The sequence below is a fragment of the Caretta caretta genome, chromosome 6, assembly GCF_965140235.1.
Source record: "Caretta caretta isolate rCarCar2 chromosome 6, rCarCar1.hap1, whole genome shotgun sequence".
NCBI classification, from domain to species: domain Eukaryota; kingdom Metazoa; phylum Chordata; order Testudines; family Cheloniidae; genus Caretta; species Caretta caretta.
The window spans coordinates 118,324,301-118,337,417 of NC_134211.1; the positions used below are offsets into that span (position 1 = coordinate 118,324,301).

The following is a 13,117-nucleotide window of genomic DNA, read 5'->3' on the forward strand; positions in this document are numbered from 1 at the left end:
ACCAGGCCCTGCCCCCCCCCCCACCCTATGGCGGGGCACAGTTGTTGACCTGAATTTTATGGGTTAGTTGTTATGGCTCGCCACTGATCACATCCAACCAGAAGATTTATAAGGTCTTGTCCAATTCAGAATACAGGGTCCCATAACTCAGTTCTATACCGGAAGAGCACTCTCTGGGGCTTGGCAAAAACACTAACACTGAGGACGATACCAAATTGAGAAAAGCTTTATTGCGGTTAACAAAAGAATAATAAATGCTATGAAACTTATGACTGCAAAACAGTAAAAGAATTCCAAAACTCCTGGTGGTAACATTCCTATTATAAATACCTTAACGTAACATACTCACACCCTTCCTTGAGGACCCGATAATAGAAGGTGAAGGTGCAATGGGGTGCAATCCACACCATCCTCCAGATCATTTATGAAGATATTGAACAAAACCGGCCCGAGGACCGACCGTTGGGGCACTCCACTTGATACCGGTTGCCAACTAGACATGGAGCCATTGATCACTACTCGTTGAGCCCAACAATCTAGCCAACTTTCTATCCACCTTATAGTCCATTCATCCAGCCCATACTTCTTTAACTTGCTGGCAAGAATACTGTGGGAGACCGTGTCAAAAGCTTTGCTAAAGTCAAGGAACAACACATCCACCATTTTCCCCTCATCCACAGAGCCAGTTATCTCATCATAGAAGGCAATTAGATTAGTCAGGCATGACTTGCCCTTGGTGAATCTATGCTGACTGTTCCTGATCACTTTCTTCTCCTCTAAGTGCTTCAGAATTGATTCCTTGAGGACCTGCTCCATGATTTTTCCAGGGACTGAGGTGAGGCTGACTGGCCTATAGTTCCCAGGATCCTCCTTCTTCCCTTTTTTAAAGATGGGCACTACATTAGCCTTTTTCCAGTCATCTGGGACTTCCCTGGATCGCCAGGAGTTTTCAAAGATAATGGCCAATGGCTCTGCAATGGCTCTGCATTGAGTACATTAGCTTTTTCCACATCCTCTGTACTAGATTGCCTCCATCATTCAGTAAGGGGCCCACACTTTCCTTGACTTTCTTCTTGTTACTAACATACCTGAAGAAACCCTTCTTGTTACTCTTAACATCTCTTGCTAGCTGCAACTCTAGGTGTGATTTGGCCTTCCTGATTTCACTCCTGCATCCCCGAGCAATATTTTTATACTCCTCCCTGGTCATTTGTCCAATCTTCCACTTCTTGTAAGCTTCTTTTTTGTGTTCAAGATCAGCAAGGATTTCACTGTTAAGCCAAGCTGGTCGCCTGCCATATTTACTATTCTTTCTACACATCGGGATGGTTTGTCCCTGTAACCTCAATAAAATTCTTTAAAATTCTTTAAAATATAGCCAGCTCTCCTGGACTCCTTTCCCCCTCATGTTATTCTCCCAGGGGATCCTGTCCATCAGTTCCCTGAGGGAGTTAAAGTCTGCTTTTCTGAAGTCCAGGGTCCGTATTCTGCTGCTCTCCTTTCTTCCCTGTGTCAGGATCCTGAACTCAACCATCTCATGGTCACTGCCTCCCAGGTTCCCATCCACTTTAGCTTCCCCTACTAATTCTTCCTGGTTTGTGAGCAGCAGGTCAAGAAGAGCTCTGCCCCTAGTTGGTTCCTCCAGCACTTGTACCAGGAAATTGTCCCCTACACTTTCCAAAAACTTCCTGGATTGTCTGTGCACCGCTGTATTGCTCTCCCAGCAGATATCAGGGTGATGGAAGTCTCCCATGAGAACCAGGGCCTGCCAGCTAGTAACTTCCGTGAGTTGCCGGAAGAAAGCCTCATCCACTTCATCCCCCTGGTCCGGTGGTCTATAGCAGACTCCCACCACGACATCACCCTTGTTGCTCACGCTTCTAAACTTAATCCAGAGACACTCAGGTTTTTCTCAAAAAAAGAAAAGGAGTACTTGTGGCACCTTAGAGACTAACCAATTTATTTGAGCATAAGCTTTTGTGAGCTACAGCTCACTTCATCGGATGCATTCAGTGGAAAATACAGTGAGGAGATTTATATACACACAGAATATGAAAAAATGGGTGTTTATCATGCACACTGTAAGGAGAGTGATCACTTAAGATGAGCTATTACCAGTAGGAGAGTGGGGTGGAGGGGGGAGAAAACCTTTTGTAGTGATAATCAAGGTGGGCCATTTCCAGCAGTTAACAAGAACGTCTGAGGAACAGTGGGGGAGGGGGGGAATAAACAAGGGGAAATAGTTTTACTTTGTGTAATGACTCAACCACTCCCAGTCTCTATTCAAGCCTAAGTTAATTGTATCCAATTTGCAAATTAATTCCAATTCAGCAGTCTCTCGCTGGAGTCTGTTTTTGAAGTTTTTTTGTTGAAGAAGGTTTTTCTGCAGTTTCATACTTGAGCTCTGAGAAGTCATACTGCTCCTTTATATAGAGTGCAACTCCCCCACCTTTTCTGCCCTGCCTGTCCTTCCTGAACAGTTTATAACCATCCATGACAGTACTCCAGTCATGTGAGTTATCCCACCAAGTCTCTGTTATTCCAATCACATCATAATTCCTTGACTGTGCCAGGACTTCCAGTTCTCCCTGCTTGTTTCCCAGGCTTCTTGCATTTGTGTATAGGCACTTGAGATAACTAGCTGATCGTCCCTCTTTCTCAGTATGAGGCAGGAGCCCTGCCCTCTCGCGCGCTCCTGCTCGTGCTTCCTCCCGGTATCCCACTTCCCCACTTACCTCAGGGCTTTGGACTCCTTCTCCCAGTGAACCTAGTTTAAAGCCCTCCTCACTAGGTTTGCCAGCCTGCTTGTGAAGATGCTCTTCCCTCTCTTCACTTATTCTTAAGGTGAAAGCATTACAGAGAAAACATATAAAACCCAATAAACGTTCCTATACACCTGCTAAAAGCTGACCAGAGGTCACCAATCAAGCTTATGGGGCCTCAGTAAGCCAAAGTCCTTCCATCCTTTCCCAGGAAGGATTGGGAGCCCCCTTAGACCATAGGGCCTGTCTGCTTGGTGGATCACAAAGAAGACCCTGAGTCAGTCTAAACTCAGGCTCTTTAACTGAAAGTCCTTTCTTTGTCTATTGGTCTCTGGAGAATCGGGTTTGAAGCAGTATATGCAAGCCTTTCCAGGTGGTGGTACATGTCTGGAGATGCTACAACCTGAGTGAATTTGCCTAATCACCCCCTCACTGTTCTTAGTTCCCGGAGGGCCATGATTCCCCCTCCCCCATGGAATTATATACTGTTCCTGCCCACAAGGATACACAAACAATACAGTAAGATCTCCCAAAGATATTGCAGCAAATTGCCATTTTTGTCACAGGGTGGAAATGGACTGAAGATAAATAAATGGATAACCTGTGACAAATGCAGATTTTGTACAGGCAGCAATGCCTGAGAAACCCTCCCAACATATACTAAGAGAACTAAACAGCCAGATATAGCATCACTGACCTTTAGCTTCCCTTCATGACTTGAGACACACTTTCCACTTAACTCCACCTTCTTTGAAGGATTTTTTTTCCAGGGGTCTTGCAAGTGAACTCCTGATCCCAAACCCGCTGAAGTCAATGGGACTTTCGTCACTGATTTTAGTGGGAGAAAGATAAGGCTTCAGGAGAGGCAATTGCTAGCCCGTGAAAAGAAAAGGAGCTCAGCTAGGGGTTAAGTTGGCAATGCCTCACCTGGCAACAAAGAGGGAAGGAGCAGCGCCTGTTTGTTGATGCAAGAGATGTTGTGACTGTTACATACAAAGCTGCGGGGGGTCCCCTAGCCTCCGCTCCTTTGTGGTTGAAGGGTGATCTCCGCTCAGCTAGAAACTGCTGGGGGCCAGGAGCGTGTCTTGACGGGGTTTGTCCACGGATGGTGCTTTCCCACTAACAAGCAGAGGAAAAACGTGCCCCAAACTCCTTGACGCTTCAATGCTTGCCAGGAAAGACAAGCTGGCCGGGGTGGAGGATGTAATCGGGCCAGCAGCACCCGATTTCGTTCGCCACCCCTCAGGGCTGCGTCCTGCAGACGCCTCTCCCTGGGCCGGGCACAGCGGTGGAGGGGAGCCCACAAACAGCCGGGTGCCGCTTGAACGCGTGCGAAGGGGCGAGGACCCGCGGGCGCTGTCCCCTGGAGCGAGCTCGGGCCCGGGAAGCCAGGGAGCCCCGGGCCGACGTGCACAAAGACACGTAGGCGGCTGCCCGGGCGCGGGGTGAGGCGGGCGGCGGCGTGACTGATGCAGGCGGCTGGGGTGGGGAAGAGCCGGCTGGCCCCGGCTGGGGCGGGGGAGCTGCGCGTCGGGCGGGCGCGGTCCGGGGCGAGCGGATGGGAAAGGGCCAACGCGGGCTCGCCGCTGCATCCTGCCCCGAGATCAGCGCACCCGCGCCGGCGGAGGAAGCGCCCGGGCGGCTGAGCCCAGCTCGGTGCCCGCACCGGCCTCCAGCGCGGGGGGGCTGTTTGCAGTCGCCACGGAGCAGGTGCTGGGGAGCCTGCCAGCCTCAGGCCCGGGTAAGGTTCACCGCCCGGCGGGCTGACTTGCCGGGAAGAGCCGGTACCTTGGAAAGCTCTTAAAGGCGCAGAGAGAGTGTCCCGAGTACATCCAACTCCGGGGGCCGCACGGCCTGGGTGGGCAGGCACCAGCCCGGCCTGGGTGTACGTTATTAGGACGGCTTGCCCTGCATTTTCGGGGGGGGGGGTCGTTTCCATGACCCTCCATGGGACGGGGGGAGAATGAGCCTTATGCTGACCCCCGCACAGATGCCAGGAATTGCCACGGCAATTTCGAATTAAACAGGATTCGCGGCTGTTTTTCACGCCTTTGGAGGAAAGCGGGGTAGTTTGGTACCTCCTTCAGCATCCAAGGGTCATTGTCAAAAGGCTGGTTAAACCCACGGGCGCAAAGAAATGGAGAGTGAAGGCAAAAGCTTTGGGCTGCCATTTCCACGTTGATTGGCTGGGTGGGCTGGGATTTGTGTTCGGCAAAACAATGAAAGTTAGAACGAAAATCTTGGACCTTAAACCTGAATTCCCTTGGGTTTGCTTTATGAAATTGGGATGTTACCATTCTGCCAATGTGGGAGGGAGAGAGTTGCAGATTTCTGTGGTGGGGCAGGGCTCAGGTATGAGCGAGGGAGTCCTAGGAGAAGAACAGAGATGGAAAGAAAAATTATAGTTAGTTGTCCCTATAGACCACAATGGTACAGTAAATGGTAACTTTAAGTAACTGGACTTTCAAAAATGTAATTTTAAAATCAGTAGTGTTACTGGATCAATTCAAGTCAGTTGTTTTCTGAAATAATCATGTGTATGCATCATAATTTTAAAATCATAATGATTTGGTAATTTTGATTATTTTCCGAAACAACAAAAGTAATTAATCTGAAACATCAATTAACATCTTTCGAACATTACATTTTTTAAAAAGCTGTTTTGAATTACCAAGTGTTAAAGGGTACCTGATGCAACAACATTTTGGATAGAAAAATAAACTTTATAAATATTGTGTAAATAAAAAATTTGTGTTAGACTTTGATCCTTTAAATGGGTACTTTACAAACTATGGAAATGGTGGCCATTTCAGCAGATTAATGATTATTTTAAAGTGCCATTTACTGCTCCCTTCGTTGGTACAGGAATAGGAGCAGTAGGAAAGCTGTTGTACAAATCATGTACATTTCAGCGTCTGCCAGCTGAGAGCAACATGTGCTGTTTTTTTCCAAGAGCATCATAGACTTTAGAATCTAACAGGAGCACAGGAATTGCCAGCTGGGACCCAGACCTGTGGTCTATATAGTCCAGTGTCTTTTCTCCAACAGATTGTGTTAACTATGAAACAGAAATAGAATACCAAAATAATTGAGAAACCATCCTAAGTATCAGAGTGGTAGCCATGTTAGTCTGTATCAGCAAAAAGAACGAGAAGTACTTGTGGCATCTTAGAGACTAACAAATGTATTTGAGCATAGGCTTTCATGGGCTAAAACCCACTTCATCTGATGCATGCAGTGGAAAATACAGTAGGAAGATATAGATATATATATATACACACAGAGAACATGAAAAAATGGATATTGCCATACACACTATAATAAGAATGATCAATTAAGGTGAGCTATTATCAGCAGGAGAAAAAAACCTTTTGTAGTGAAGCTTATGCTCAAATACATTTGTTAGTCTCTAAGGTGCCACAAGTCCTCCTCGTTCTTCATCCTAAGTATGTTTTCCTACTCCTTTTTCCACCCACAGTGGGCTTAATGATTTGAAGGAGGACAAATTAGCTAATGAATCCCAACCTATGTGATTGTTGTTCCCGATGCTTCCACAATCAAAAACCTATGCTTATCAGCCAGATTCCTCCTTTCATAAATTAGGCAGGGCCCACTGAAGTCAGTAGAAGTTTTGCCATTGATGTCAATGGGAACAAGATGCAGCCCTTTCTAATCACTGACTGTGTGCTTGGTGTTGTTAAGATATGGAGTGGGATGAAGTGCTTGTCCCCCAGGAAGTTGACAATTAAAGGGACAGATCCTTTGTTGGTACTTGTCATGGGCAAAACTTTTGTCTTTCGCGGGGTGTGTGTGTGTTTTTTTAACACCTCTGAATGATGAAAGTTTTGTCTTTCCCTTGCCAGTGTAGACAAAGCCTATTGTGAGCAGGATTTGGTTCTAGAGTAGTGCATACTTTACAAATTTGTATATAAATGTTTGTATAGTCTGCGTTTGATTTAAGTGTGCAATGTGTGTCAGGATTTCTTGGAAAGACGAGCTAGCTAGGGATATAGGGCAAAACTCTGACAGCGATGTCAGGAGAGCATCATTCTGTGAAGTGAAGGTGCAAGTTACAGTTGATAGTCTGCAAGAAACCTTTGAAGAGGAGGAAGCCAACAGCTTCATTTCTCAGTAATCCAGTCCTTTCGCTCTTTATGGATGACAGTTTAGATTCAAATACAGGGCATGTTAACTGTGACGTGAAGAGGAAAAACAACACGATCTATTTGCAGAGTTGTGACTCAGCTTTCACCATTTTTATTTCATAGCGTATAGGGGTAATTCAGGGTTGCTAACAGTCCACTCATTTGTTTTGATTAAAGAATAGAGTGTGTTTTTCATCTGAAGCTCCTTCAGATTTTTGCATCTGGTAAGCGGTAATTGCTGAGTGCTGATTGCTGAGTAGTTTCTGACCAAAAGATTGCTTTTCCAAACAAAAAATGGATCGGTAATATTGATTGGCAAGGGTTCTGTATGCCCAAGATCACTTGTATAAAAAAAGTAATTTCTTGATATTCTTATTTTGGTTCAGGCCAATATTCAACACAAAAGTATTAAATAATATGCAATTTATTGATATTTCTGACATAAATTAAGGGACTGAAAAATAGCAAGAGTTGCTTCCATTGCAATCAGTGTCAGCAAACACCTTTTTATTTTGTTCTGAAAAGCATAGTGTAAACGTATTAAAATACCTATCCAATATGAAAACCTGTGAGTGGCTAAGAATTTTGATATGGTTTTGAAAAATAGTATTGTGTTGAATGATAAGTTTGTGGGAATTTTGTTAATAGAATTATTTTGTAGATTTGTAGCTTATACAAACTTACAAATGTACAAACCCGTCACAAAGAACATATCACTAACCCAAAACCTTGTTCAAACATACGCTAACAAAGTGCAAGAGTTGGCCTATGCCAGTAACATATATGGCATCTACCTTCGCTCTGCTTTCCGAACAATGCCGGACTAATGACTTTTATATGACACATTTTCATCAGTGCTCTACTGAGTGGTAGAGATACAACAAGACAATAAGAGTCGAGAGTTACTGCCAAGTCATTTGCTTGTTTTGAGAGCAATAGAAATGGGCTTGGCATAATTCCTCTGGGAATTATGGGGCTTTTCAATCTTTCTGCAAATTTTCCTAGCAAAGAGCTGTTACTAAGGAATCTCTGCCGTCAGATTTTTTTTTTGTGTCAAGTCCTCTGAGCTGACAAGTTCATTGTGCCTCTGACTTCAACTACAACCTCCTGTATTTTAGGAGTCATTAAATTCCTCTGCTCAGAAGTTAGACCCTAACTCAGCACCCTGTTGTCAGTTAAAATAATTATGCTTAGCCTCTTCTGAAACCCCTGTTCATCAAAGGCCTGATCCACTGACTTTAATGGAGTTGGATAGGGGCCCAACCCCAAGTGCACAAGCTTGCTGGGTGTTCTACTTATTTATAGCATTGCATTTTACCTGGCTCTTTTACAAAGTGGTACTGCCATCTCCCCTTTTTAGAATTGAGATGACAGATTAACAAAAGCCTCAGGACTTTAAACTTAAACCCTGGTTTGATTGTTTTTTAAAGCATTTTACAGCAAAGAAGAACTACAGTCATAATTAGGTCAAAATATTCCACAGGGGAAAAATCAGTCAAACACAAAAAGGAATGTTCCAAAAGGAATTCCATTACACTGAATTTGCTTTTTAGGGGGAGAAGGGTACCCACATTAGCATAAAGCTAGTAAATTGCATAAAACCAGTAGCAAATCCTAGCTGTAATTTAAACTTGGCAAGCCTTGCTCAAGGTAAATAGAGACGTTTACAAATATTGTTTCAAATGAAATGTTTTGTTTGACTAATGCTTAGACATTGGACATTAAAAAGAATTAAATTAAAAGGAAATTTTGAAAAAACATCACTTTGAATCAAACTTTGTTTTGAAAATGTTAAAATAAAATGTTTTTCTTTTTTGCATATTTGTGCTGAAATGAACCAATTGGTCATATTGATATGAATTCATGAAACATTTTGGTGTTGCAAAATCTGCATTTTTTTTTGTTGAACTCAAATTTTTGATTGAAAAATTTTACCTGGCTCTGTACACAGTACTGTTAGCCTCTGAAACAGTCATGCTTCTATAGAACTATAAGGGCTTCTATCATGTGTAGGTTGTAGTCATTACATGGTGACATGACATACATTTGTGCAGCACCCACGTTCCATTTAATAGTAGGTACTAGTAAGACACTTAGAGGCAGACTTGCACATGTGGCATAGAATCATGCAAATATAGGGTTGGAAGGGACCTTGAGAGTCATTTAGTCCAACTCCTTGCACTGAAGCAAGACCAAATAAACCTAGACCCTGCCAATAGATGTTTATCTAACCTGTTCTTGAAAACCTCCACTGATGGGGTTTCCGAAACCTCACTTGGTAACCTATGTCATGAACTAGCCTTCTTGTTATAAACTTTTCCTAATATCTAACCTAAATCTCTCCTGCTGCATATTAAATTGATTGTTTCTTGTTCTATCTAGGGTAGACGTGGCAAACAATTGATCACCGTCCTCTTTATAACAGCCTTTAACATATATGAAGCCTGTTATCAGGTCTCTTCCCCCCCAGGGGCTTATTTTCTCAAAACTAAACATGTCCAGTTTTTTTAACCTTTCCTCATCAGTCTGGTTTTTAAACCTTTTAATCATTTTTGTTGCTCTCCTCTGGACTCCCTCCAATTTGTCCAGATCACGTTAGTCTATAGATGCTGGGTCATGTATTCAGTGCTCCTATGATTGCTGGATTCCAGAGCACGATTTGTGAAGGAGAACGTTACATTACTGTATGAATCAATGCAAAATCCCTGCTGGCAGAGTGGCTATTGAAATAGCCTGCATGCCTGTATAGCGTAGTTATAAGCAGTTACGTGCTAGTGTAAATATTAAAAAATAGAAATATACCCAATATATAAATAGCTGAGGGGAATAAACCCCAGGGAAGAAAAAGAACAATTTAAGCTGAAGGACAATGTGGGCACAAGCAAAAACAGGTTTAAACTGTCCGTGAATAAGTTTAAACTGGATATGAGGTGTCTAACCATGAGGCGGGAGGTTCTGGAGCAGCTGCCTAGTAGGAGTAGCGGGAGCAAACAACTTAACTATTTTTAAGATGGAGCTTGATAAATTTATGATCAGGGTTGTGATACAATTCCCTGTGCTAATAGGGGCCTGGACTTGGTGACCCAGGTAGTCCTTTCTTGTCCTAATATGCCAGAAGTAAACACATACAAAGGAGGATTTCACAAAAACCATAAATGCAAGGCTAGACAATGTCACTTCCAAACTAAGGACTGTTCTACAGAAAGTCACATTTTATTTCACATCTTTTGTTATTTCAGCACCATTGGTGTGGGGACACTCATATTTTGGATTAACGGGACAATTTTGATTTAGTGAAATTCTAAGGCCTGTGTTATGCAGCATGTCCGATTAGATGATTATGGTCCCTTCTGGCTTTTCAAACAAACAATAAAACCAACACCATGAATGTGTTGGTTGCTTTTAATTACTTGGGACGGGAGCACTCACACTATGATTACCTAGACAGACTGTTACAGTTTCACATACTGCAGAAGATAGTGTAGTATCAATGCACAGCCCTAGCTTGAAGTCCAGTACCCATATGAGAGGGGAGAACAGGCAATTGTGTGAATGCAAAGAGTATCTTTCATGCCATGCTGCCCCCAGGGGTTGCTCTGTGTGTCTCAACTCAGGATATTTAAATTGCAGTTTACCCACCTTTTTCAGCTCTCTCAGGATAGCCGATATTAGAGGCTTGAATTTGACATTCCCAGAGTTTATGATTAATTGCTTTACCTCTTGTTGCTGTGATGTATTGGATACTGTCAGTCTAAGAAATCATATTTGATATGATCAGTGTTACTGGCAAAGGGGAAATTACAGAGGCAAACCATCATCTCCTAGTACTCCTTTAGCAGCAAACATCTTTATTCTGACCAAAGCGTATCCAGAGAAAAGAGAATTAGAGGCAACTGGTTTGAGACTGTTAACATGGCTAGGAACTTGTTTAAAAAGACAAACAAACCCCACACTAGAATTCTGGGGGGTGAGGAGGATTCATTATATGGTGTGTAGTTGTCTAATTTGCAGTCTCCTTTCCAATTACCCTATTCATGTCACAAAGTATGCACTTGCACAAAACTTATTATCACGATGCAGATACCAAGGATGCTTTCCTGGTCATATGACAATCCGGTTGACACATGGATGACACAGAGTAGCCCAGGGGCATAACAGAAGGCCTCCAGAACAGCAGGTAGTGACATGAGGCTGGCCTGAGACACAGGTGTCAGAAAAGGGGTGTGAAATTTCAGCATCCTGAAGAACCGACACAGAGAATTCTGAAATGCAATAATCTTTGCTGATGTATCTGCATAGATCACTCAAGTTTATAGGACAGTGATCTCCACTTTGCCTACATCTTATGTAATGAGGTATGCAAAACTGAACACAGTATTTCCAGCTCACCAATACTTGAAAAGAATACCTACCTTCTGTGACATAATGCCTCTAGTCTTGAATCATGTCATTTTGCTGATACTAAAATTCAGCAAACTTGTCTTTCAGAAGTATCGCTTTCATGGTCCATCCCTTTAAAAATGCCTCTTTTAGCTTATTTCCTTTCTCCTACCACCACCCCATATCCTAGGTATGGTCTTGTCATACATCTTTCCAAATTCCAAGCAAAAAATTTATTGACCCAAACATATTTATACTATATATATATATATATATATATATATATATATATATATATAAAGAGCAAAATAATGTCTTTCATTTTTCAAATGCTAAAGATACATTTGGTTATTTTTTATGAGACTAGTATTTAGTGAAATTTGCTGACTAGCCACTAACCATGTCTGCAGCTGTATTCTTTTCACACACTCTTCCATTTATGAGGAACAAGGAACTATTTTATCTTTCCAATGAGAGCAACACATCGCTTACTGTGCTGTATCCTGTCTCTGAAACCTGTCACAGGGATCTGGTAAATCATCTCAAGAATAAAGTCAGATTGAGCAGATCCTGATTCTATTCTGGGGGGGAAAAATCCCCAAAGTAACTCATTTGCAAGCTTTTACGATTTTGCTGCAGTCGCAGGAAAAGTTAATTTGTAGTCTGCATTTCCCCAGAAAGATTCAATTCAGTGAGTCTATGGCAGCGTGCACCAGTAACATTTACTTCAGCATTTCAACCGGTCCATTACCTAAACTCTCCAAGGGCTTGTTAGTGCAGGCCGACATTTCATTACTACAGCTAATACTCTTCCCACCTGTCTGTTTTCTAATGTCCTCCTGGGTTGCTAGGGCATCTCTCAGTAAGAGCAGGGACATGTCCCATCTCGAGTTAACTAATAGCCAAGGGTTGCATGGAGTCAACTTTCCCCTCTACCGCCAATTCTTGTAGTATGATTGTCCCCCTCGGATAATTCATTATCTTCCACAGATAAGGGCTGATTAGTAAGGGAGTGACTCGTCATCAACGGAGGTACCTCCAAAATGAGCTCCAAAGAGTGCTATGGCAAGATGAAGCAGGACAGTAGAAGGCAGATTTAGCAAAAACATGTTTCAGCTGGGAAAAGTCAAGTCTGTTGGGAAAGTTGTTGAACGACAAGGTAAGTGAAGTAATATGTTTTATTGGATCAACTTCTATTGGTGGAAAGGACAGAGATTTGTGGAGCTGCAGGCTTTGGCCTGAGACCGAGACGTGTCTTTGCAAATGCCTGATAGGCCAGCTATAGATACTTATTGGAGAATCAGATTTCTAGACTATGAATGGGAAGGGAGGACTTAAAATTGTTCAAGAAGCCCACTCACTGCTCCTCAAAGAGGGCAGCTGCCACCTCAAGCCATGAAGAATTCAGCACATGCTTTTTGCTGCAACTTTCTCAGAGGCAGATGAAGGACAACGGGATGGCATGGAAGACGGACCAGCAGGTCATCAAAACAGTGAGTGGTAACTTCTTTCCCTTGGATTTACTGACAAACTATACAGTTTTGGTCACATATTTAAAGGCTAGCTTTACAAGTCTGGATTCAAAGCCTGTCCAGTGTTAAAGGTTACTTTCTAATTTACATATTGTATAAAGCATGTTATTTGTCATATCCTCTCTTGCATTTGAACTTTACAACCAAGATTATCAAAAACAGGTGCTTAGTTAGGCTCTTAATTGACAGGTTTCAGAGTAACAGCCGTGTTAGTCTGTATTCGCAAAAAGAAAAGGAGTACTTGTGGCACCTTAGAGACTAACCAATTTATTTGAGCATGAGCTTTCGTGAGCTACAG

General features: G+C 42.9%; 1 long non-coding RNA gene across 1 annotated transcript in view; it reads left to right on the plus strand.

The window, feature by feature from the left end:
• Positions 1-4,318: 4,318 nt before the first annotated feature.
• LOC125639157 (uncharacterized) overlaps positions 4,319-13,117 on the plus strand; it is a 92,673-nt gene continuing 83,874 nt past the window's right edge. Inside the window, exon 1 of the long non-coding RNA XR_007357388.2 lies at positions 4,319-4,503. This is a non-coding gene — a long non-coding RNA (uncharacterized LOC125639157). The remainder of the gene's footprint in view (positions 4,504-13,117) is intronic.